The 25,350-nt window shown below is 41.7% G+C and overlaps 1 protein-coding gene and 1 long non-coding RNA gene across 4 annotated transcripts in view; one reads left to right on the top strand and one right to left on the bottom strand.

Moving 5' to 3' along the window:
• LOC116374020 (uncharacterized) overlaps positions 1 to 10,593 on the bottom strand; it is a 57,397-nt gene extending 46,804 nt beyond the window's left edge. The window contains exons 1-2 of the long non-coding RNA XR_004209825.1: positions 10,418 to 10,593; positions 10,249 to 10,327 (exon numbers count right to left, since the gene is read on the bottom strand). This is a non-coding gene — a long non-coding RNA (uncharacterized LOC116374020). The remainder of the gene's footprint in view (positions 1 to 10,248; positions 10,328 to 10,417) is intronic.
• A 1,581-nt stretch (positions 10,594 to 12,174) lies between these two features.
• Positions 12,175 to 25,350, top strand: part of tjap1 (tight junction associated protein 1 (peripheral)) — a 75,383-nt gene continuing 62,207 nt past the window's right edge. For 2 of the 3 annotated variants that reach the window (XM_020481595.2, XM_020481594.2), the window contains exon 1: positions 12,175 to 12,541. The gene's annotated coding sequence lies outside the window, so the exon portion shown is untranslated. Of the gene's footprint in view, positions 12,542 to 22,997; positions 23,159 to 25,350 lie in introns of all 3 variants that reach the window. The other variant, XM_020481596.2, reaches the window with a different exon arrangement.

The raw sequence follows: 25,350 nt of genomic DNA, 5'->3' as shown, positions 1-25,350 counted from the left end.
CGCCCTCGCTTCGGGCAAGTCAGATCACGACTCCATTTTGCTCCTCCCTTCCCATAGGCAGAAACTCAGATAGGAAGTACCCATGCTAAGGTCTATTAAATGCTGGTCTGACCAATAGGAATCAATGCTTCAAGATTGTTTTGATGACGTGCACTGGGATATGTTCCAGGTAGCCTCTGAGAATAACATTGACGTAAACACAGTGAATCAGTTCATCAGGAAGTGTATAGGGGATGTTGTTCCAACTGTGACTATTAAAGCCTACCCAAACTAGAAACCGTGGATAGATGGCAGCATACGGAAAAACTGAAAGCGTAAACCACCGCATTTAACCATGGCAAGGTAAGGCAATCAAACAGGCAAAACGTCAGAACTACCTGCCCTACATGACACCTACAGCACCCGATGTCACAGGAAGGTCAAAAAGATCATCAAGGACAACAACCACCCGAGCCACTGCCTGTTCACACCGCTACCATCCAGAAGGCGAAGTCAGTACAGGTGCATCAAAGCTGGGACCGAGAGACTGAAAAACAGCTTCTAATCAGAGAGGCTGCTAACTACATTGAGACCCAATCACTGGACACTTTAATAAATGGATCACTAGTCACTTTAAACAATGCCACTTCAATAATGTTTACATATCTTACATTACTCATATCATATGTATATACTATTGCACCTTGCCTATGCCGCTCGGCCATCGCTCAGCCATATATTTACATGTACATATTCTCATTCACCCCTTTAGATTTGTGTGTATTAGGTGGTTGTTGGGAAATGGTTAGATTACTTGTTAGATATTACTGCACTGTCGGAACTAGGAACACAAGCATTTCACTAAACCTACAATAACAACTGCTAAATATGTGTATGTGACAAATACATTTTGATTTGAAAGACGGTGAAGGTTATCAGAAGAGTACCAGTCTTTTTTGAGGGTCCTTGTCTTTTTTGAGCAACACTGTAATGTGGGCTGTGTACATAGAATCTGGGAGAGCTCCGTTTTTGCAAAAATCAGCCAGCATTGACATGAACATAGGGCTAAGCTGGGGCAAAAAAGCTTTGTAGAACTCTCTGGGAAATCCATATGGGCCTGGGTACTTGTTAGGTGGCATGGAGGTAATTGCCTCTAGGACCTCCTCAGGAGTGAAGGGGGAGTTGAGATCTTCTTGGTCGGTCTCTGATAGTTTTGGTAGCGAGATTCCCTCTAGAAAGGAAGGGAGTTCTGCATCTGTATGCTTTCTCTCATTTCTATATAATTTGCAGTAAAAATCATGAAAAGTTAAATTGATCTAATTTGGATCATATGTGACCTCGCCATCTGCTGTTTGGATGGCCATGACTGTACGCCCTGACTGCTCTTTTTTTAAATTGGTAAGCAAGCAATCTGCTAGGCCTATTGCTATACTTATGGAATTTCTGTTTGGTAAAGAAAACATTTTTACATTTTTTTAAAAAATCTCCCGAGTATAGTCCAAGTTTAGTTTAGCTGCTTTAAGTTGACTCCAGGAGGAGCTGTCTGGGGGTTGTTTATGTACTTTTTCACAGCGTTTCAGCTCCCTCTCAAGATCTAACCTGTGTGCTTCCATTTATTTTTTCCTAAAGGAAGCATATGCAATTAGATGACCTCTTACTGTGGCTTTGGCATCGTCCCACATTGTGGCCGGAGAAACAGGAGTGTCTTTGTTGTCTATCCATGTAGTAACCAATGTATGGAATGCTTTGTTTGATAACATGGAGGTGTAGAATTTCCAGCACTTTGACCTTGGGATGTGTTTACAGAGGAAAGAGCTATGGGTCCGATTGTAGGAAATGTAAGAAAATCTTTGGAATAAAAATGTAATCTATACGAGAGTAGGTGTAATGGACATTGGAGAAGTATGTATAGTCCATAGATGAGCTATTAGTCGCTCTCCAGATATTTATCAGTCCCATCTCTTTAGTAAGAGAGTTCAACATCTTTGCTGATCTAGGATTTGTGGTGGGGACTTGAGATGATTTGTCCAGACTTGAAATAAGGGTACAGTTAAAATCTCCAGCCAGAACTCCAAAGGAAAAACAATGCTCATTGAACAGGGTTATCATTTTCGACATGAAAGCAGAAGAATCAGTGTTAGGGGCATATACACTGCTCAAAAAATAAAGGGAACACTTAAACAACACAATGTAACTCCAAGTCAATCACACTTCTGTGAAATCAAACTGTCCACTTAGGAAGCAACATTGATTGACAATACATTTCACATGCTGTTGTTGTTACTAATTTAGTAATTTAGTTATTCCAATATGTTTTCATTTATTGAATTCCCTTAATATATTTTATGAGAATTTGTAAGATTCTTGTTTGCATAAAATAGACGGAGACCAGTCTTTTCAATAATAGGTAACAGAATTTATTCTCGGAGCGCGCTGCCACGTTACCACGAGCAACAGTTTATATACAATAACATGACGTAATTTCATATCGATCACCACTGACAGTTCTAATTAACAGTAAACCTAGGAATGCACTCACTGCCTTATCTAAAACACCACAGAGCTCAGTTTCGTCGGTTCAACCATAGGTTAACTACCTTATCTGTTTACTTAATCCACAAACCATTCCTTTCTTCCTAGTTGGAATGGTGTTCATTAACTTTAATTACTCCTTGTCCGTGTCACACAATCCCTTCTTATGAACTCATATTGTTAATCAGATATAATAAAACAGAGTATAAGTTTACTTAGTTACAGTTTCATTTAAAATAAGACTATTGTTCAGTCATTTAATCATAATTTTCCTCACAGTTGTGCAAATGGAATAGACAACAGGTGGAAATTATAGGCAATTTGTAACGTTCTGGGTGTAGTGGGTGAGAAGTCAGGCGCAGGAAGCAGAGAGTTCAGGGTAGTGCTAATTTAATCCACAAAACAGCGAACATAAGCCAACCCCACGAAAACACAGGGCGTATAACAAAACAAACGCCCCAAACACGGGGACTTAAACTGTCCAGCAAAACCCACGAAATGGGAAACACGTAACCCACAGACGTGCACACAAGTTACACAAAACAGAAGGTCACAATAATTAATCCCGCACAAAGAACCAGGCGGGCCGGCTGACTAATAAAGCCTCACTAATTATACCCAACTCAAAATAGGTGTACTCAATAAACACATAAGGAGGGGGAGGAAAGAATCAGTGGCAGCTAGTAGGCCGGCGACGACGACCGCCGAGCGCCACCCGAACGGGAAGGGGAGCCACCTTCGGTCGGAGTCGTGACACAATTAGCAAGACACCCCCAATAAAGGAGTGGTTCTGCAGGTGGTGACCACAGACCACTTCTCAGTTCCTATGCTTCCTGGCTGATGTTTTGGTCACTTTTGAATGCTGGCGGTGCTTTCACTCTAGTGGTAGCATGAGACGGAGTCTACAACCCACACAAGTGGCTCAGGTAGTGCAGCTCATCCAGGATGGCACATCAATGCGACGGTTTGCTGTGTCTGTCAGCGTAGTGGCCAGAGCATGGAGGCGCTACCAGGAGACAGGCCAGTACATCAGGAGACGTGGAGGAGGCCGTAGGTGGGCAACAACCCAGCGGCAAGACCGCTACCTCCGCCTTTGTGCAAGGAGGAGCAGGAGGAGCACTGCCAGAGCCCTGCAAAATTACCTCCAGCAGGCCACAAATGTGCATGTGTCTGTTCAAACGGTCAGAAACAGACTCCATGAGGGTGGTATGAGGGCCCGACGTCCACAGGTGGGGGTTGTGCTTGCAGCCCAACACCGTGCAGGATGTTTGGCATTTGCCAGAGAACACCAAGATTGGCAAATTCGCCACTGGCGCCCTGTGCTCTTCACAGATGAAAGCAGGTTCACACTGAGCACGTGACAGACGTGACAGAGTCTGGAGACGCCGTGGAGAACGTTCTGCTGCCTGCAACATCCTCCAGCATGACCGGTTTGGCAGTGGGTCAGTCATGGTGTGGGTGGCATTTCTTTGGGGGGCCTCACAGCCCTCCATGTGCTCGCCAGAGGTAGCCTGACTGCCATTCGGTACCGAGATGAGATCTTCAGACCCCTTGTGAGACCATATGCTGGTGCGGTTGGCCCTGGGTTCCTCCTAATGCAAGACAATACTAGACCTCATGTGGCTGGAGTGTGTCAGCAGTTCCTGCAAGAGGAAGGCATTGATGCTATGGACTGGACCGCCCGTTCCCCAGACCTGAATCCAATTGAGCACATCTGAGACATCATGTCTCGCTCTATCCACCAACGCCACGTTGCACCACAGACTGTCCAGGAGTTGGCGGATGCTTTAGTCCAGGTCTGGGAGGAGATCCCTCAGGAGACCATCCGCCACCTCATCAGGAGCATGCCCAGGCGTTGTAGGGAGGTCATACAGGCACGTGGAGGCCACACACACTACTGAGCCTCATTTTGACTAGTTTTAAGGACATTACATCAAAGTTGGATCAGCCTGTAGTGTGGTTTTCCACTTTAATTTTGAGTGTGACTCCAAATCCAGACCTCCATGGGTTGATAAATTTGATTTCCATTGATATTTTTTGTGTGATTTTGTTGTCAGCACATTCAACTATGTAAAGAAAAAAGTATTTAATAAGAATATTTCATTCATTCAGATCTAGGATGTGTTATTTTAGTGTTCCCTTTATTTTTTTGAGCAGTGTATATTTAAGATAGTAATTGGTTGCTCATACAGTCACCCAGTTATCAGAATAAATGTCCCCCCTGGAGCAGATATGTTTTTGTCAATTATGAATGTAACATGCTCATGGATAAGTATGACCGTGCCTCTACTGTTTGATTTGAAAGATGAGAAATACACCTGTCCCACCCAAGCTCTGTGGAGTTTAGCATGTTCATCATCACAGAGGTGTGTCTCTGCTTTTTCCTTTTTGAGAGCACATAGTATTTTTTCCCGTTTTATTACATGACCTAGCCCATGGCAGTTCCATGTCAGTAGATTTAAGGTACTAGTCAACGTCTTCGCACAGTAATCGAACTCTAGTGCAAGTCATCTCTGGGTATAGGTGGATAATAGTTACAGCTCCGATCACATAAAAGAAAAAGAAACGGTGTACATAAAATAACAATCTCTGAACACCCCAGCCGAGTTCCCAAACAACTCGACATATCCTGTTGGATCTGTTAACCCCACTCTCTGTCACAATTATTTTTCCCGTTTTCGCAACGCCCAACATCTCCCGAGAGAGAACAAAAGGCCTCGTCCTTTCTGCCCCGCAGTAAGTTAAGTGTCAACGTCACCCCATCCAGACCACAGTAAAAAAGAGAGTGAGAAATGGCGTAAATAAAATCAATAGACCAGCCAACAAATACATCCCCCAAAGGACATAAGCCTAATCGTTTGGACTAAATAAAACAGACATGAGGGAGCAAATCACTAAGAGGGATCTATAGGATAAGTTATTTGTTATTATTAAAACGAAATATCAACAGGATAAGGCGGTCATAACCATTGGCATAAAATTGACACACTGAGCCTCTCGTTAGGTCTGTAGATGTGTCGTAATCGACAGACTCTCAATGGTGAAGGTCTATGTAATAAATACAAATAAAAAAGTAGGCTATAGGCCTAATATAAATTAACAGTATCTGATCACTTTGTCAACCAATTAGCTTATGTTCTACAGACAAGATGAAAAGCTGTAAATGGAAATAAAAGAGAAAATACAAGTAGGCTAAAACGTTAGTAGGCCGAGGTTAGCCTATAGGACCTATCCCTCTCAGCTAAAATAAATAAGAAATAGACGACTATAATGACATTTAGCTGGGCGGGTGGGTCATTGGACTGCGGCTATATGTTGTCTTACCTCCATTGGTAATAACAGTAATCAGTTTTAGTCATTGGTCCATTTTTCAGTGGCCAGGATTGTCCTTCAAAAAACATTTAGCCTCTCCTGGAATTTTAAAGTGTCGCAGTGCTCCTTGGTGAAGAATCCTGAGCTCGTTTGGGTATTTGAATCCCCTGAAGATGCCTCGGTCAATTAAGTATTCCAGCTGACAGGGCCTGGTGGAATGTGAGTTTGCGTTTCCCACTGTATGGTGTTGATTTTCACCGCCTGTAGGACTTGTTCCTTGTCGGTGAATCTCAGGAAAGGTATGGTAGACTGGGGGCCTCAGTGCTCGGTGAGCTCTCGACTTCTACGGGCCTGTCGGTGGACAGGTGGAGCCACTCGGGGAGTTTGTCTTGCAGGTAGCGGATCAGTGGTATGTTTCCCTCTTCTTTTCCGGACAGGTTTAATAGAACAAAGTTATTCCTTCGCCCCCTATTTTCTTTTTAGCAGATGCTAATGTTTCCATGGAGTCTTGTCAGTGAGTTTTCCATGGATAAGATTCGCCCCGCGTTGATGGTTATGCTTTTTCTGAAGCTAGCTGTTTCTTGGAGACTTTTTCCGCGGCAATTGCTGGAGTCCGGGTGACAATGTCACATGTAATGTCGCCTTTTGTAGCCGCCAGGGCTTTTTTTTTTATTACTAAAGCTAATGGGTTTAACTTGAAGTGGAGGTAAGATTAAGAATTGGACATTACTTGCTGCGGAACTCTCAGTTCATTCGGCCATCTCGTTTAAGGGTCACGTCAAATTTCAGCATATACTTTTTTATTAATTTGTAATAATTTCGAAAAACACAATTCCACTTTGACAGTATGGGCTATTGTGTGTAGTGACAAATATAAATGTAATCCATTTTAAATTTAGGCTGCAACACAACCTTTTGAAAAAGTCAAGGGTTATGAATACTTTCTGAAGGTACTGTACCTCACCCCACTTCCACAACTTGTCAATATGATTTGACCATGATAACTGATCATCCAATATTTATCCTAGGAGTTCCGCTTATTCAAATATGGTATGTTTTTGGATGGTTACATTTGGCGACCGAGGCACCAAATTTCAAACACACAGCTAAAACAGTTAAAAAAAAAAAGATTTGTAGATACAGGGCCATCATAGGATTAACGCATTAACCACACAGAAGCCCTTTTCCAATATGGCCGCCAAACAACCCAATGGGGTCTTATTGGATCAATTTCGCATGACCATACCTGTATGAAATATAACTGTAGTATGCCCATTAATATCTTAAAATCTTCATAGTGATGTAGAATACACAACCAAATGAGCCAGGAGTGCCAGATATTTAAAGAAGTTAAATTACTCACAGAATGTTGGGAAGAATGTGCCCAAAAAGATGTCTGAATTGCCAATTTCTGATTATTTTTGTATCTTTAATTGCAATATTTAATCTTCAAACATTTAAAATGGATATGTACATGTGAAAAGTCATGCATGTGATCTGATTCAAATGATATACAATGTTGTCCTATTAACTGTTTTCATAAAAAAATTAAATTGCTGCATAAATTACAACGTCAAATTCAATAGGAATGCCAATACGTTTTAACCTAATATCTTTATGATGAGAGCAGGAAACCATTACACAGTCTAAATTAAGATCTATTCTTACGATGAGGCCATAGCAGATTGGTCTGTTAATAGAATACTAAAAGTAATATAATTGGCCTTAACAGACCCAACATCAGATGTAATACATGGTAACGGAATATACGTAGAAGGTTTATAGTTCTCATAATGAAAACAGTTAATAGGATAACATTGTATGTCGTTTTAATCAGCTTAAATTCATGACTATTTACATGTGTAAATAAATCGTAAATGTTTGAATATTAAATATTTCAATTAAGGATCACAACAGAAATCAGAAATCAGCGATTCGGACAGCTTTTTGTGCACATTCTTACCACATTTGTGTGAATAATTTAACATCTTTGTATATTTGGCACTCCTGGCTCATTTGGTTGTGTATTCTACATCACTATGAACATTTTACTATATTATTGGGCATACTACTATATTTTATACAGGTATGGTCATGCAAAATTCATCCAATAAGTCGGCAATATTGGAAAAAGGCTTCTGTGTGGTTAATGCTTGATTCCTGCGATGGCCCTGTATCTACAAAAACATTTTTTAACCTGTTTTAACTGTTTGTGTGAAATGTGGTGCCTCTGTCATAAAAGTTACAATCCAAAAACATATGGCTAATGTCAATTGCAGAATATGGGGTATTTTTAAACAATAGTTGTAGTTGATGCTTTCAAAGTTGGTTACTGTATATTATATATAATTTGAAAGGTAATTTCATGAGCTTTCAGAATCACATGTCAAACAAAGTTTAAAATGTAACAGGATTGCCTTTTTAAATTTATACAGGTAATTCTGAAATGTACCCTAGAGGTCAAAAATCAAAGTACTGTCCATCTGAACATTCCCGAAAATGTGTCTGATGGATAGGTGTGAATCTAAGCTTTCCAATGACACATGATTAAAGGGTATACGTGTGCAATAACTTATATACTCACAGTGTTTGTAATAGGGTCAAATCCCTATGGGAAAAATGAATGGGATGGAGGTATGAAAGAATGAGTGATAACCAGAGAAAGATCCAGCTGCTGCACTGCTATCACACATTTTCCTCTAGGGACATAGACCTTAAAAAAATCCCTATGAGACATCGTCACGTCACCCTAAGTGAGCCCAACCGACCCCCCCCCCCCACTCCCCCCCATGCTAATCGACAATTAGGAGAGGAATTTCTGCTACCTATCCTCCCCTTGTGGTTATGTCTGGTAATGCTAGATATAGAGATAATATAGTGAATTTCCTCTAATTTATTTGAAGGCGGCATGTAACTGTTGTCTCAATTTAATCCTATTAGAGATGTCCAGGAGTGACACAGGGGTTACATTCAATCCCTCTTCTGTGAAATGTAATGTCTGAGAGCTCTGAAACCTCCATTCAACAAGCTATATAGCCAATCAGTCATTGTTTATGTCGGTGAATAACAATTTGTAACACTTCAAATGTTGAGAATTGTAAATAGTTGTTTATAGTAGCCTTGCCACCACTTGAGCGGAACAGGCATGTGGGTTTTGTAAACCATAATGACACTCCATCAGAAGACAACAGGGGAAAGGATCTGGCAGGCTCTGTCACTCTGCCTTACCCACATTAGTGACATGAAGCTCTGTCACACTACACTACAGCGGAAGAGGAGCAGATTTTCCCGCTGTGCCACGAATGGGTTTTCCAGCAAGCCAGAGCGTTTTCCAACCAAGGAAAACAAACATAGCCGGGGGCTGAACCTGCTGGTGTGAAAAGGGGAAACGACGACTCTCTCAAGGTTCATGCTGCCTCTTCATATGAGAATATTAGAATCAAAATATGTTTAGATTTTTATGTGTGGCACACTAATATAACCCTTCCTTTCTAGTTAACACAAATAACCATAATTGCCTATTGTGGAATGGATTCTAGTTTAGGTTTGGCCTAGTTTGATTATAATTGTATTCTCTTTTAAACATAAAGAAAAATATTTAAAAAACATAAATTCCCATTTTAGCAGCTTAGTGTATTTACACGTAATATGCTTACGTCCACAATGTATCTAAAAGGTTGTTGTAGTAAAAATCTGTGGTTTAAAGTACTTACGTAAAAATACTTTAAAGTACTACTTTTACTTCACCACATTCCTAAAGATAAATTTTCGCTGACACTCAAAAGTACTTATATTTTGAATGCTTAGCAGGACAGGAAAATGGTCCAATTCACACACTTATCAGGAGAACATCCCTGGTCATCCCTACTGCCTCTGATCTGGTGGACTCACTTAACACAAATGCTTAATCTGTAAATTATGTCAGAGAGTTTGAGTGTGCCCCTGGCTATCTATAATACTGAAGTATATTTAAAACAAAATACTTTTAGACTTTTACTCAAGTATTATTTTACTGGCTGACTTTCACTTTTACTTAAGTAATTTTTTATGAAGGTATCTTTACTTTTACTCAAGTATGACAACTGTACTTGTTCCACCACTGGTAAAAACAAAGCCTGGGTGATGGTACAATGGTTTCCTCTGCTGTTTTTAACACAAAAAAACGGAATTTCCAAACTGCCATTAATTACAGGCTGCCGTGTTACCAAAAGTTTGTTTTGACCTTGCAGTTTATGTTTTCAGTAATACGCCTACAGAGCTCCGTGAAAGGTTTTTGGGCATTTTCTACCATGAAATTGCATATTGTATTTTGAAAGCACTTACCTTTTCATGCGACTCTTAATTATTCCTAAATAAACAATATCTCAACTACAGTAATCCGCTTCTCTCTGCTGCTACCCCCCCCCCCCCCAACCACCCACCTACCTGTGCAGATTTGAGAGGATTTTGTTTGATGAGGAGACACACTGATCACAACGATCTGGTTTGCTGGTTTTCTCATGTGCTGGGGGAAATGATTCATGATGACTCATTGTTTTTAATTTATTCAAACATTTTCTAGCTCCTCCACCTAAAATGCAAATGACTCACTCACCAGCCTGCTCCCCGTCATGATGTGAGGCTTGCTGAAGTGCTGGGCCAGTGGACTCTGATACCTATGGCGTGACACGTGTTCTCTACCTTCTGTTCTCAGGTCAGCTGTCTGCACTTCTAACAGGCAGGTAGAGCATTAGTATGCAACCTCCTGCTGAGCCTGACAGGAAAGGGCCTCCTCACCTGGTGAAACCAAACAACAACCAGCAGATTAGAATATAGAGAGATATGCAACTCCAGTAGCATTGTTTTGTGCTGTTGAAAGATGAATGCAGGTTAATTAATTGTCTTACTAGAGGGTATGGCAAGGTGCTGTTGACAACATTGTTTGAAATGTTGTAGAACTAGTGATTCTAAACAATGACTTCTGAGACAACCATAAGTGCCTTATATAATTTACCTACTTTAATCGTATATAATCGTAAAGTGGTTAATCATTCTGCGGCAGGTAGCCTAGTGGTGAAAATAAGAATTTCTTCTTAACTGACTTGCCTAGTAAAATAAACATTTTAAAACACTTTTGATTTGTCCAAATATAGCCTATACCATTGCCAACCCCTGTGTAATAATTGATTCAGTTTTAAAATGGCAGGGTGCCTGGAATGAGCAATCATTGATGAAGTTAGCTGAACTGGTTTTCTGCTCTGAGAAGTGCTCATCTTTGCTCATGGAGCCACAAATGTGTCAACTAGGATCTGAGACTGCCACCTGCTGCTCAGCCTCTATGTGTAACACATCAGGAGCCCAGAGGACCCTCACTGCGTTTACAATGGCAGCCCAATTCTGATCTTATTTTCAATAATTGGTCTTTTGACCAATCAGATCAGATCTGAAAAATATCTGGTGTGAAAAGGGCTGATGTGATTGGTCAAAAGACCAATCAGTGGAAAAATATCAGAATTGTGTAGCCTCTTTTCTCCCAATGCTTTGTTCTGGCTCATTTCGTCCAAAAAACAAAGATTCTTGCAGTAGCCTACGTTTCAGATATTACTTGAAATATTTGGGGATTGCCTATCCTGTGAATACAATTATGAATTATTGTTTTGTCTTCCACTTGTGATCAATGGTGAAGATGCATAAAGATGGAGAAATTCAGATATGATGCCATCGTTTCTGTAGCATTATCTACAGAGTTTTTAAACTACAGCGCGGGACATGGTTCAATGCACCAATAAATCAGCAAAAGCTACTTTTTTAGTTTTTTCTAATTGCTGCTGTCTTGAAACTAGAATTGTGGTCAGGTATACTGTGCTAATGCCCATACAAAAAAAGAGTAACCATGAGTGTGACAAAACATGTATTTTTACTGCTCTAATTAAGTTGGTAAACAGTTTATAATCGCAATAAGGCACCTCAGGGGTTTGTGGTATATGGCCAATACACCACGGCTAAGGGCTGTTTCTAGGCACTCTGTTGTGCTGTGTTTAAGAACATCCCTTAGCCATGGTATATACGTATATTGGCCATATATCACACCCCCTCAGGCCTTATTGCTTAAATAGCCTATGTTGGGCAGTAGGCCTAATTTAATTGACATCATAAAGTAGACTATTGGGCACTTTGTTATCAACGTTTAACATTTAACCCTTTAGCCTATTATTAAATGAATGTACTTCAATTGATATCAAAAATAGCACCTTCACTCATATTATGTTTACCATGAAACTAGTGGCCTATGAAGTGCTGCAGCTAGCGCATAGTTGGAAGAGCCCACCTGCCATCCCATTTCCAGAATATCATAAACGTCAGGACGCGCAGTGCGTGGGGATTCCTAGGATTACCCAGTGTACCCCGCGGGTAAAGATGGCGATAGATGAAGAGGGTAGGAGATCAACTTTGGCCGGGAACAACTATACCTGAATTTCGGTTTTATAGAGAATAAACCGTTAGTTATCGGTTGTGTAATTGCTTAATGGTTAGGCACTTATATCAGTGTCATTCTTGAGTCTAGTCTACGCAACGTGATCGAATAATTACAGCGCATGAGCTTCCTTCCTACCAAACTGCAGACAGCGTCCGTCCTAAGAAGAGCGGATAAAGTTTATTACGGATCTGACTCAGCCCTCTGACACTGATTTTTTAAATTGTATTATTTGGGGTAACTATAACAGCAGACATTAAACAGGTAAGATTTAAGTTTATCTGTCTATATTTATAATAATCTAAAGAAGCATACGTTTGTAGATATGTTATTTGTTAACTAAATTCGATACAATACCTTTTGAAGTGGGCCACAGAACCGAATTCAATGGGGATGTACTTTCGTTATCGCGTGACCGGTCAATCATGAGACATCAAATCGATGGCTTATTTTGGATTATTTTTAGCTAAATTGTTAACATCGATATCGGAGACATTTTGCATTTGTTTTAACTGGCTAAGTCATTTGCATCGACTGTAAATCATTGAGTCGGACATTGCCGCAGGCTATGTCGTGTGAGTAAGTATCGACAGAGGTGCCCGTTTGTATTTAAAGCCTACTCAATGTTTTTATGACTTGATCTGACGATAAATCCACCGTTGACTGATATTGATGGCACTGAGCTAGAGGTGGATTCATTACGTCTTGCATCAGAAAACGTTTACGGTGTAAGAAACCAAACGAAGACAAACAGTAAACGGAACGAAATGGGGAGGGACCTACTTGAATTTGTCCAATAGAAACTCTCGTTTGCTTAGTAATGTAAACGATTTACGAAACGTTTTGCAACCGAATCTGCATAGTGAGTATGCCAGTATGCAGTCAAATGCATCACTATCTCGATTGCTAAGGTAATATGGCCTGAGATTTGCTAACTCTGATTCGTCCATATCGTTTGATCTAAGCACCTGTCATTTTCCACTTTCAAGATAACCTCATGAAATTCGAGGTCGGGAGACAATTCCTTCTTTAAAAGTTGAAATCAAAACTTGATATGGGTAGTTGACTAGACACCCATTTTAATCCATAATGGCAAAATTGTTATACAATACTAAAAGCTTTTAATTGTAAATTTTATTTTTTTACTTGAATCATTAGTCAATTCATGCAGTGTATAATGTGTTTTCTTACAATGAACCAACTGTGACAATTGTTCAATGGTGTGACTGACTGTTCCCAGGTAAGGTAGTGAAACTTTGAACTTAAGTAAATTAATGGGAAAAAAAGAATAATATTCCCTTCACCTATTCTTTTATTTGTAACAAATGTATTTCATGAAAGAATAGTCCCCCAGTCTATTCATGATATTTCCAAATAGTTCTGATTGCTTTTAGGGCCAACATTTAATCAATGTCCACTTAGTGTGACACAATTCTGTGATTAAACAACGAACCAGCATTTGGGCACCATTGTGCTGGGCAGGATTCTGCAATAAGGAAGTACAGACATGGCTGGAGCACATGTCTTGAACAAATTTGTAAGCTCTACATCAGAAATATTTCTCAAAACATTGCACTTCTCTGCCATAAAAGGGGTCTGTTTCTTAGGCCTTTGATGTGATGCCTTTTGAATTTATATATGGAAATAATTTGTATAATTAAAGTATAAAAAGCAATGAAAACATGTTGTGGTGAAATGTTAGGCTTACTGTTAACAATAAGGCCCAAAATGGACCAACAGTCTGAGATTTCCAACAGTGAGAGCTTTTTCCCCCTTACACGGAACCCAAACCGGCTGTGTGCGTGCGCCATTGTCCATACATTTATTTTGTCCACCTACACCAAACGCGATCACGACACTCAGGTTAAAATATCAAAACAAACTCTGAACCAATGACATTAATTTGGGGACAGGTCGAAAAGCATTAAAACTTTATGGCAATTTAGCTAGTTAGCATGCACTTTCTAGCTAATTTGTCCTATTTAGCTAGCTTGCTGTTGCTAGCTAATTTGTCCTGGGATATAAACATTGAGTTGTTATTTTACCTGAAATGCACAAGGTCCTCTACTCCTGACAATTAATCCACACATAAAACGGTCAACCCGAATCGTTTCTAGTCATCTTTCCTTCCAGGCTTTTTCATCTTTGAACTAACATGGTGATTAGCATCTAAACTTTCATAGCTTTAAATCACCCACGTGGGTATAACCAATGAGATGGCACGTGGGTACCTGCTTCTATAAACCAATGAGGAGATGGGAGAGGCAGGACTTGCAGCGCGATCTGCGTCAGAAATAGAAAGGACTTATATTTTAGCCCTTGGCAACGCAGATGCCCATTGACGCGCCTGAGCAGTGTAGGTGCAATAATTGAATAACACAGATTTCTACATTTATTATGCAACACGCACGCGACGTGAGCGGTGTGGTCAGCCTGTTAGTGTGACATGAAGATGGTGTCACTCCAGGGGACTTAGCCCATTAATAAACTTCTATAATGACCTTTTTAAACTTATTGTTCATGAAATAACACTTATTTGCATTAGACCTATTTGTATTCTGTTGTAATTTTTATAATTTTAAGTGAAATTTTATGTATTCATTCTCCCACGCCTGGATTCTCACTCTCAGCAGGTGAACATTGTTTCAGCGTCCTCTGGGTCTGTCTCTGCCGTCTGGGGAGGGTCTAGGTATTTTACCTGGCCGTAGTAATAGTGCAGACAGATATTGGGGTCTGGCTGTAGTACTTCCATTCCTGGTTCTCACTCTCTGTATTAGGACACACCGAGAGGATGGTCTATCAGTCTCACTCCTGACCAATTGGCATACGTGATCCATCCTGGAAGGGCCCTCATCAACTGTGCCTCTTTTAGAGACTGTTCCCTCATGCTCTACCTGGTTGATCCTGACATATTCTTTTCACAAAAAAAGATGAATACATGCAAGTCTAAGTACACATGGTCGGTACAGGGAATCTGTGAATGGCTCATTAAATCAGTTATGGTTCCACTGATCACTCCAATGTTACTTGCAACTGTGGCAGTTCTAGTGCCAACAAGTGCTGACCTTCGGGGACATGCGCACCCGCTTTTGGTAATCCTTTGCAGTACTGGCGTGTCATTCGAATGTCTGCCCTATCAACTTTTGATGGTAGTTTCTGTGCCTACCATGGTGACCAGGGCTAACTGGGAATCAGGGTTAGATTCCGGAGAGGCTGCCTGAGAAACGGCTACCACATCCAAGGAAGGCAGTAGGCATGCAAATGATCCACTCCCGACTCGGGGAGGTAGTGACGAAAAATAACAATACAGGATTCTTTTGAGTCCCTGTAATTGGAACGAGGACACTTCAAATCGTATTACTGATGTTTTAAAAAGCATTTTACAGTGGTCAGTAACTTCTGAAATTGTCATTGTTTTAGCCAATGGTGGAGACAGTATCCAACAGCCCTTGATCATGACTCTCCGTTCCATTACATTACACACGAGTCAATAACAATAATAATTTAAAACATGTTTTAAATTGATACACACCTTGTTAGGACTAGTGTTCCCCCTTGGGCATATCTCCATGTTACAGCGCCTGTTTACGGAAGACTAGATGCGACCACCTGTGCTAATTAGCTATCTAGCATGCTCCGAACACCTGTCCGAGTCTGTAATACCAACATGTTTTAAGCAGACCACTATAGTGCCTGTGCCCAAGATCACTAAGGTAACCTGCCTAAATGACTACCGACCTATAGCACTCACGTCTGGAGCCATGAAGTGCTTTGAAAGACTGGTCATGGCTCACATCAACACCATTTTCCCAGAAACCCGAGACACACTCCAATTTGTATAACGCCCTAACAGATCCACAGATGATGCAATCTCTATTACACTCCACACTGCCCTTTCCCACCTGGACAAAAGGAACACCTATGTGAGAGTGCTGTTCATTGACTACAGCTCAGCGTTCAATACCATAGTGCCCTCAAAGCTCATCAATAAGCTAAGGACCCTGGGACTAAACGCCTCCCTCTGCAACTGGATCCTGGACTTCCTGACGGGCAGCTCCCAGGTGGTAAGGGTAGGTAACAACACACGCTGCCACGCTGATCCTCAACACAGGGGCCCCTCAGAGGTGCGTGCTCAGTCCCCTCCTGTACTCCCTGTTCACTCATGACTGCACGGCCAGGCACGACTCCAACACCATCATTAAATTTGCCGATGACACAACAGTGGCAGGCCTGATCAACGACGTGACGGCCTATAGGGAGGAGGTCAGAGATCTGGCTGTGTGGTGCCAGGACAACACCTCTCCCTCAACGTGCTGAAGACAAAGGAGATGATTGCGGACTACAGGAAAAAGAGAACCGAGCACGCCCCCATTCTCATTGACGGGGCTGCAGTTGAGCAGGTTGAGCGCTTCAAGTTCCTTGGTGTCCACATCACTAACAAACTAATATGGTCCAAGCGCACCAAGACAGTTGTGAAAAGGGCACGACAAAACCTATCCCCCTCAGGAGACTGAAAAGACTATAGGGGGACTGCAGAATGCCACCTAGGGTTTGAAAGCTTTATCCAACGTAAGCCTGGTAATTAATTAGGCTTTCACTGTAGCCCCAGTTTTTCACTCTGTGTTCTTATGTCAACGTGAAATGAACTATTTAAGTGCTTTTTGTATTATTCCTTCTAAAATATTTGCATGGTACGTTTATTCCATCATGCTTGTCTCTGTAGTGAGAGCAGTAGTCTAGCTCTAGCAGAAGTCTAGTGGTGCTTTTCCATTGAGACTTACCCACACACCAGTGGGCTGCCAGTGTTTTATGAGAAGACTACTAGTGGTCAATGTATTTGTTGGCCAATTATTCATCAGAAATATAGTGTAGTGAAACTTCCACGCAGTCAAATGTGTTCCCTGCTTCTGGTTCTACACGGTCTTTGTCCTTCTTGTGTTTCTTGACTTGTGGGGTACAAATGTGTCTTGTAGAGAACGTTACTTGAATTGTGGTCTAACCAGAATGCCCTTTTCTGTATAGCAAAACATCTCTGGTCATAATGAGAGTGACATTTCCCTGGAATTGATGCTTGGGAAAAGACAAACCCAGCCTCCCCCACTAGTGTGTGTGTGTGGCAAAAAATAGATACTTAGTCAAAGTAAAATTGAATTAAAATGACGGAACTACAATAACCAACAGGTAGGGTGCTACCTAATATTATGCAGAGTTTTTTTATATGTAGGATTAGAAAGCGCTTGCACTGCAGCCCCTCTCTAGCTAGCTAACATTAGATAGCTTAACTAGCAGTCAAGACTGGTACTACAATCATATTTGATGATAAATAACCCAGCTATGGCAGCTATTAATCTACAGTAACGTGAGTCTTGGTTGGTTGCTCTCTTGCTGCCTCCTCCCTGTGTCACACGCTCAAAGTACGGCTCCTTCCTGCCTGCTAGAGCGGACCTTCTCTCCGGCTTTATCAGTTCTGATCAACTTCTTTGGGGTAGGGGGCAGTAATTGGGTAGCTTGGTTGAAAAACATGCCCAAATTAAGCTGCTTGCAACTCAGCCGTAAAAGCTAGAATATGCATATAATCAGTAAATTTGGATAGAAAACACTCTGAAGTTTCTAAAACTGTTTGAATGATGTCTGTGAGTATAACAGAACTCATATGGCAGGAAAAAACCTGAGAAAAAATCCAACCAGGAAGCGGGAAATCTGAGGTTTGTAGTTTTTCAACTCAGCCCCCATTGAAGATACCGTGGGATATTAGTTATGTTTCACTTCCCAAGGCTTCCACTAGATGTCAACAGTATTTAGAACCTGTTTTGAGGATTCTACTCTAAAGGAGGGGCTCATAAGAGTGCTTTGAGTGAGTGGTCTGGCCGAGCGCCACAGCCTCGGTCTGGCGCCCTAACGTGAAAGGTAGCTACGTTCCACTTCATTTGTACAGACAAAGGAATTGTCCGGTTGGAACATGAATGAAGTTTTATGTAAAAAATATCCTAAAGATTGATTCCATATTTAGTTTGGCATGTTTCTACGGGCTGTAACGGACCTTTTTGAACTTTTCGTCCGACGTTCAGCGCGACCTGAATGCGCTTTTGGATTTGTTTACCAAAGGTCAAATTTTGGGGACCAGGGAAGACTTATAATGCACACTCCATGTGGTGTGCTGACTGATGTAGCTGAGAGCGTGTGATTTCAGCTGGATAACTAGGCTAAGGCAATCTGCATTTTATTAAAGGAATAGTTCACACAAATTACAAAATTATTCGCTGGTTTACTTACCCTATGTCCCTGGCACTGTTTCCAAATGCAAATGTTTTAGCGTTTGTGGCACAAATCCCATTCATCATGGTACTGATATTAGCATTTTTTTTGTGCATCTTGTCTAAATCATCTGAAAGTATGTCATTGATTCTGAATCTGTCATTTATAGATAATTTGAACATGATGCACGAAAATGCTAATATCGGTACCATGACTTGAATGGGATTTGTGCCACAAATGCTCAAACGTAAGCATTTGGAGACGGTGCCAGGGAAACTAAACTAAAGCAGGGATTCCTGTCATACCAATATGTCATTTTGTAATTTGGGTAAAATATCCCCTTAAATGTTGAACGGGATTTCATTTTTTGAGAAGAAAAAAAAAAAGTGGACCTTGTTAAAATATTACAGCAAACTTGTATGGCCTAACAACTGCAGTGTGGACAGCAAGCACTCTTCTGTTGTTCTGTCTGCTCCAGGCAAGGGAGGGGCACCTCTACTACACTGGTTCAGCAGCCGAAAGAGCTAGGCCTATCCGCACCGCTCGTTGTCTCCTCTGAGGGGGAGCCTCTGCCACCAGTCCCAGAAAGTTCTCCTCACTCTGTGGGATCACGTGGTAGGCACACACTCATGAGGTTTGTGGGTGTAGTGGTGGATTGATGAGCTTGGCGTGGTAGTTTTAGAGAGGGATAAATCCAGCTTTGAGAGAAAGGAGTTTTATTTAAAAAAATGTAATCAGGATGAGTGTGGTTTGGTAATATAGAGCTCTCTTTGGGTTTTGTCAATTAGAAAAGAGACTTTGGGATTTGTGGCAAGATTACACTTTTGAGTATTGGCTGCTGATGGATCAGAGTGAGATTGAATAGAGATGTTGGAGCTTGTAAAATAAAATGGTTCACCAATATGTGGAAATTAAATCTTTGTTGCACTTGTATGTTAGTAAGGAGAGCTGTGCCGGGAGCCTGTGCTCTTCACCATGATGCCACCTCAACTTTTTTTTCTTTTATTATTGAAGAAAATTTGTTGCAAAAAAAACCACGTCTGTGGGGGCTGGCTTTGCAATAAACCTGACACTCACCATCATGGGTCGGAACTGGTAATAAAACTTGACTGATTTGTAGCTGAGATATTAATCATCCTCTGGACACAGCGGAACCGGAATGTCTGGGGCAGTGGATTTGAGCTGAATCTGAGCCAGCCCGGCTACTGCGTGACTGTTCATTATCCCTGCTGCTGAGTATCCAGAAAGCTGCTGCTAGTGCTTGGAAGTGACGTGAACACAGGACAGTCCATACCATTTACCAGGGAGCTCAGCAGACAATGGTTGATCTGTTTGTGTGTGTGGAGGGGGAAGAGCCAGGGGGCTGGTGAAAGGGAGGCTGATCTCTGAAACCCGTAGCCGTGTGGTGCGAGCTGTCCTTCAGTGCCCCCGTTTTGGTGGAATGCACTTCAGAAAGCAGCACCATGCGCTTCTTATGCAAATTTACCCTTCAGCCACATGCTCCCATTGCCATCCTGTCAGGACTCTCTTTCTGTTTGTTTAGTTGGCCGTTTCCAATTATCTGTGACCCGCCACATACCCTCCGTTTGGTCTCAGACAGAGGTGGATAAAAACAACCTGCACTATAGTGTTTGTTTGCCGGCAGTTCAAGACAAATCGTCTCTTTTTAAATGATTGAGTAGAACAAATGGTGAGGATTTAGATTTTTATTTATTTGCCCCAAAAATATTTTGAAGTGGGTTTTGAATTGTGACAAGTTGGAGTACATTTTGGATTCCTCCGAAGCTTATTTTAGACAGTCTATACGCTAGATTTTTGGCCATCTCTTACTTAACCAGCCATTTAGTTTTCTCCATGCTCTTTATTATTTTATCTGCTATCTGCTCCCTCCCTACCTCGTTCACATCTTAAATGCTTCTCAGCGATTAGTGGAAGTTAATGAAGTTACTTGTTTCCTCATTATAACCTGTTCAGATGTCTAAGTGAAAGGTCATTGCTTCAGAGAAGAGGCGGTGGACTGTTACGTGCACACTCCATCTCTCTTAAAAAGTCATCTAACCTAATTAGTACCATTCAACATAAGTACATTCAGAGTGTTAATTGTTAAAATGTTTTTGAAATGGGGATGAATGGCACTGAGTGACAGTGAATTGATTAGGGTACATTTGAGGCATTATTGAAACCAATCATCTTGACATGTCAGGTGCATGCTTGGTAGGTCACACCAAACAATTCAGTTGATCTTTGGCTACCACTGAGCTTTTAATAAGCATATATACATGTATTTTTACCCAAACTCAAAGTAACTCAAAGTAAAACAATTGAGGCCATAGTTGATTTCTCCTCACTAGTGTTGCCAATGGATATGTTTACTGGTAAGAATAACTGATCTCGGCTACACACCGATCCCTCAAGACGACATTAAACAGTTTGAAAAGTAACCTTGGGAGAAGTCGCACAGTCCCCTTTGTGTCCTCCAACACAAACACCCACTTTCTCTCTTAATCTTATGGTTCCCGGTATATCCAGTTTGTTTTCAAGTTGAATGATGTATCTAGGTGTTTTGCACATTTTGTGAGTATTTAAAATGAATTGTTGCTCGTGACAGCCTGCTGCGGTATTTTTACAATGGCATACAACCACAACCTTTCAAAACGCCTTTCTCCTCCCTCCATACCCACTCATCAAACCTTCCTTTCCTCACTTATTCCTGTTGCTTACTTTCCCTTGTTAGACCTGGCTGGCTGTGTCTCAGTAAGTCAGAAGCTGGGAAACCGTACAAAGTCTTGCAGGCCTTAGCTAGCTAGGCTAAAGACGTTGCGTGCATCCTATGCGAAGAGTTCGGAACAGTTTGTATATATTTTGTTCATATTGGTCTTCACCAAGGATTTTTTTTTGGCTGTTCGTGCATGTAATTTTCTTTTGAGGCAAAACCCTTCGACAGTGATTGGTCAACAGTAGGGATTCTTCAATTAAGTGTTTGTCGTTCAACGAGTGGTGACTCCTTTTCCTGCGAATTATGTCAATTAATTACAGATTTCTTGTTGTCTTAGTCAGAATGAATCTAAGGGTATACTGGCTACAGCTTCTCAAGAGGGACAAAACGGTACTCTTGACGCTTTTTTTCTCGTTTTTCAAGGGAAGGTCTTTTAAGGGACGTTCACTTCGCCTAGCTGAGCAAACCGAACCTTGTGTGTAGATGCCAAACAGGCTATCTCTCTGTGCCTGCCTCCCACTGCTACCAGCTCTGCTGGCTGGGGCTTAACTCCCTGCACCCTGGGATTTTCCAGGTGTAACTGCCTGTGTGGCCAGCTGCTACTGGAGTAGTGGCGGCAACACCGGGATGAGGAGCGTAGCCTCATTACAGAGCTTCTGACTGGCCTGGCTCATTAGGCTATAGGCCTCTCTGGCCTGCACGACAGGCCTCTCATTCTGGCTGCCACTAGACCTACTTCTTTGCCTACATCCTCCACTGCTTATCATTCACCCCTTATCATGGGCTGTAGTGGAAGGGAAAGTTGCTATCTTTATTCAGGAAGAAGAAATACTGTCTAACGCCTTAATTTGAATGGCATTCTTGTTTTTGACTAACTTTTTGCATTAGGGATTCTCGTGTAATTTGGTCAGATGCTTATTTTCTGGTGGATCTGATTAGGGGTTATTGTGTAATTTGGTCAGATGCTTATTTTCTAGTGGATCTGATTAGGGGTTCTCGTGTAATTTGGTCAGATGCTTATTTTCTAGTGGATCTGGCGTTGTCCTTTATAGCTGAGGATCATCTGCAGTCACACTCGTCATGACAGTCCTCCGAGCTCATGCCAGGACATTCTTGACTCCTTTCCCAGGCGCTCTCACTCTCACCCTGTCTCTTCCTCTTTTCACTCATTTTCACCACCTCCTCCCACGCTGTCGTTCTTGCGTCAGCGCCATTGGCTGTCCTTGCCAGTGATTTCCCAGCAAACCTTTGGACACACTGTTCCAGATATGGTGAACAGGGCCCTACTATTGTGCCGTGTTTTTGGCATCACAGGCTGATAGTGTTCTAACCTCTGACATCCAGGCAAACAAGTGGTCACAGTATTTCTTCTTAAAACATTCCCTATTTCAAGCTCTCCTCTGAAGGTTGAGTCTATTTCTGCCATTTATTCAGTCAAACACTGTATACACTCATTACACATCCCTTTGTGGCAAGTGTGGAATGTGTCCTGTGAATGAGTTGGATAGTGATGAAAAATGTAATCCTGGTCTGAGCCTGGCTCTATTACTACCTATAAGCGACTCGTAAAATAAATGATGAAGCAAAACCCATATAACCAGTCGTGCTTTGGCTGAACGATCTAAAAAAAGAAAATATAAAAATAAGACCGTTGCTTGGTTTGGAAAGAAGTGTTACTGAACAATGGCCAAAGCACGCAGCATATCTGCATTTCTAATGTCACTGTTTTTTGTCTTCTGATATTTGAAGATTTCAGGAGCGCTCCCAAGGTTGCGCCAGGCTCGAGTGATTCCAGTGATTTCCGCTGATTGCACATTTCTCAGCACCGCTGCATGCCCAGTGACTCACTAGGGCTGGAACAGCCACATCAGCATTGTACTGACCTCTGGATCCATTGCATTAAAGCAGAGGTCAGTCCTTCTAAAAGAAACTTCAAGTGATTACTGTTTTCTCTCACTAGTGTATGCAATGGTACACTGACGTGTGTGTGTGTGTGTGTACACAGACACACACACACACTTCAGAGAATGTCCCTGTTTCCATAGTGAATATACTTCCTCTTCTGTTTCATTCAGTCACCTGCAGCAGTTGTTGGCCTTACAGAGAGTGAATGAGAATTGACACTCCCTAGGGACAGTGCAGTCTTGAATCCGCTAGTATTATTCAGACAAGCAGGACACACATCCTCACAGCTGCTACCACTAAATGGCTGAATCATTTATAGCTCAATATTTTATGAATATGATTGGCCAGGTCCACCTTTTGTTTTCCCTGCTACACACGGGGTTTTAATGATTTCCAGCTCCCTAGAGTGTGTGGGAGCACTTTGTGTGCAAACTGTCATTTTATTATGTATAGAGGGAGAGCTGGCCAACATGAACTTTTAATGGGAGACTCCGCATGTGTTTTTTTTGTTGAGCCTGCTTCGTAATGAGAAAGAATACCGAAATTAGAGGATGCTATTTTTATCAGCCTTTTTAGGCCAGTTGGCAGCTATTACCCTTTATGATTTAACCAGAATGTTATACTGTTCAGTGTTTACTCCCTTGCTTTTTATTGCCTAGTTACGTACGCGTGTGTGACTTGTCTTGTTGAAACGGTGCCTTGTGACAGGCAAAGCATTGGGTTTAACTCCGGGTTAGAAAAATAAAAAGGAAAATCAACTGCAAAGCAATAAAAGCAACAGCCTTTAGTGCTTTGCTCTAGATTAGAATTGTCTGTGTCCAATTTTCTTGGTGGCCTCCAAGTGGCTTTCAGACCCCTACTTCCTATATGAAGTGGCAGTAAAGCCATTATGCCTCCTGGGGGTTTGCCTATGATATTGGACTACTAATAAAAGGAGCTCGGTCTTGTACTGCACGGGCGACTTTGTATGGGGAGTCTGGACTGGCATGTCTCAACAGAGCCGCGCTCCAATGGCACCATGGGATAGTTTCAGCTAGAGGGAGGGAGACTGCCAGTAGCTGTCTTTTGTCTGCTCTTCCAGTCTTTTGTCCCCTGCAGTGGCTGTGAATTAGTCCCGTCTCCTGACTGATTCCAGGACAGAGGTTGGAAGTGTCTCTTGGATTGTGGAATAATGTTTGACGTTTATTTGGAAGAGCAGAGCCTCTGCCGTTTTGAGTTCATCCACTAACTTCCTTGGTTCGTCTCCTCCTAAGATGCACCAGAGGCACAGATGAATCCCAGGTCTTGTCAAAACGTATGAAAACCCATTTGAATCGGCGTTGAATGGTACAGGGTGTTTTTTATTTTGATTCAGAGGTGGATAAAAGGGATTGACAGAGGGTAAAACATTTGCATGCACATTCCATTCCCTGATGATAATATTAATAACCTTATGAAATCGCTGTTTATAGGCCTATGTACCTAAACAAACAATCATGTGGGTTTGCACCAGCAGGAGTTTGGCAGGCACAGCAAGCTGTCTGACAATGTTGTATTTTAGTGTGTATTTTGTACTCTACAGTGTGTCAAAGTAAACAATGCCTATTCTGGTCTCCGCCCCCAGTATTCATCCCCCTACAATCTTTTTCCCTCAATCTGTTCTATTCCATTTTTCCACATGCCCAAAAGGCAGTCTACGCCTAATCATTTCGTCAGAGTATTCCCCCAATTTACAGTAACATTTTAGTAATCTAGCAGACACTCTTAACCCTAATTGCTCCTGTAAGTCGCTCTGGATAAGTGCCTTGCTCAAGGGCACATGGACAGATTTTTCACCTAGTCGGTGCTTTTTATATATAAACAAATTGCCTTTGCATTATTAAAAGGTCAATAGACTTGAAACAGTTGGGACAAATCAAATAAATTCAGGACTTGTAAAATTATACTGCTCCCAAGTGGCACAGCGGTCAAACGCACTGCATCTCAGTGCAAGAGGCGCCACTACAGTACCTGGTTCAAATCCAGGCAGTATCACAAGTCCCATAGGGCGGCGCACAATTGGCCCTGCGTCGTCCGGGTTTGGCCCGGGGTAGGCAGTCATTGTAAATAAGAATTTGTTCGTAACTGATTTGCCTAGTTAAATAAAAGTTACACATAGTGAGTAGCCAGCTAATCTCCATATACTGAACAAAAATATGAACGCAACATGCAACGATTT

Source organism: Oncorhynchus kisutch, linkage group LG4 (genome assembly GCF_002021735.2).
Source record: "Oncorhynchus kisutch isolate 150728-3 linkage group LG4, Okis_V2, whole genome shotgun sequence".
Classification (NCBI taxonomy): Eukaryota; Metazoa; Chordata; class Actinopteri; order Salmoniformes; family Salmonidae; genus Oncorhynchus; species Oncorhynchus kisutch.
The sequence above is the reverse complement of the archived record's forward strand: the minus strand, read 5'-3'. Positions and strand labels throughout refer to the sequence as shown.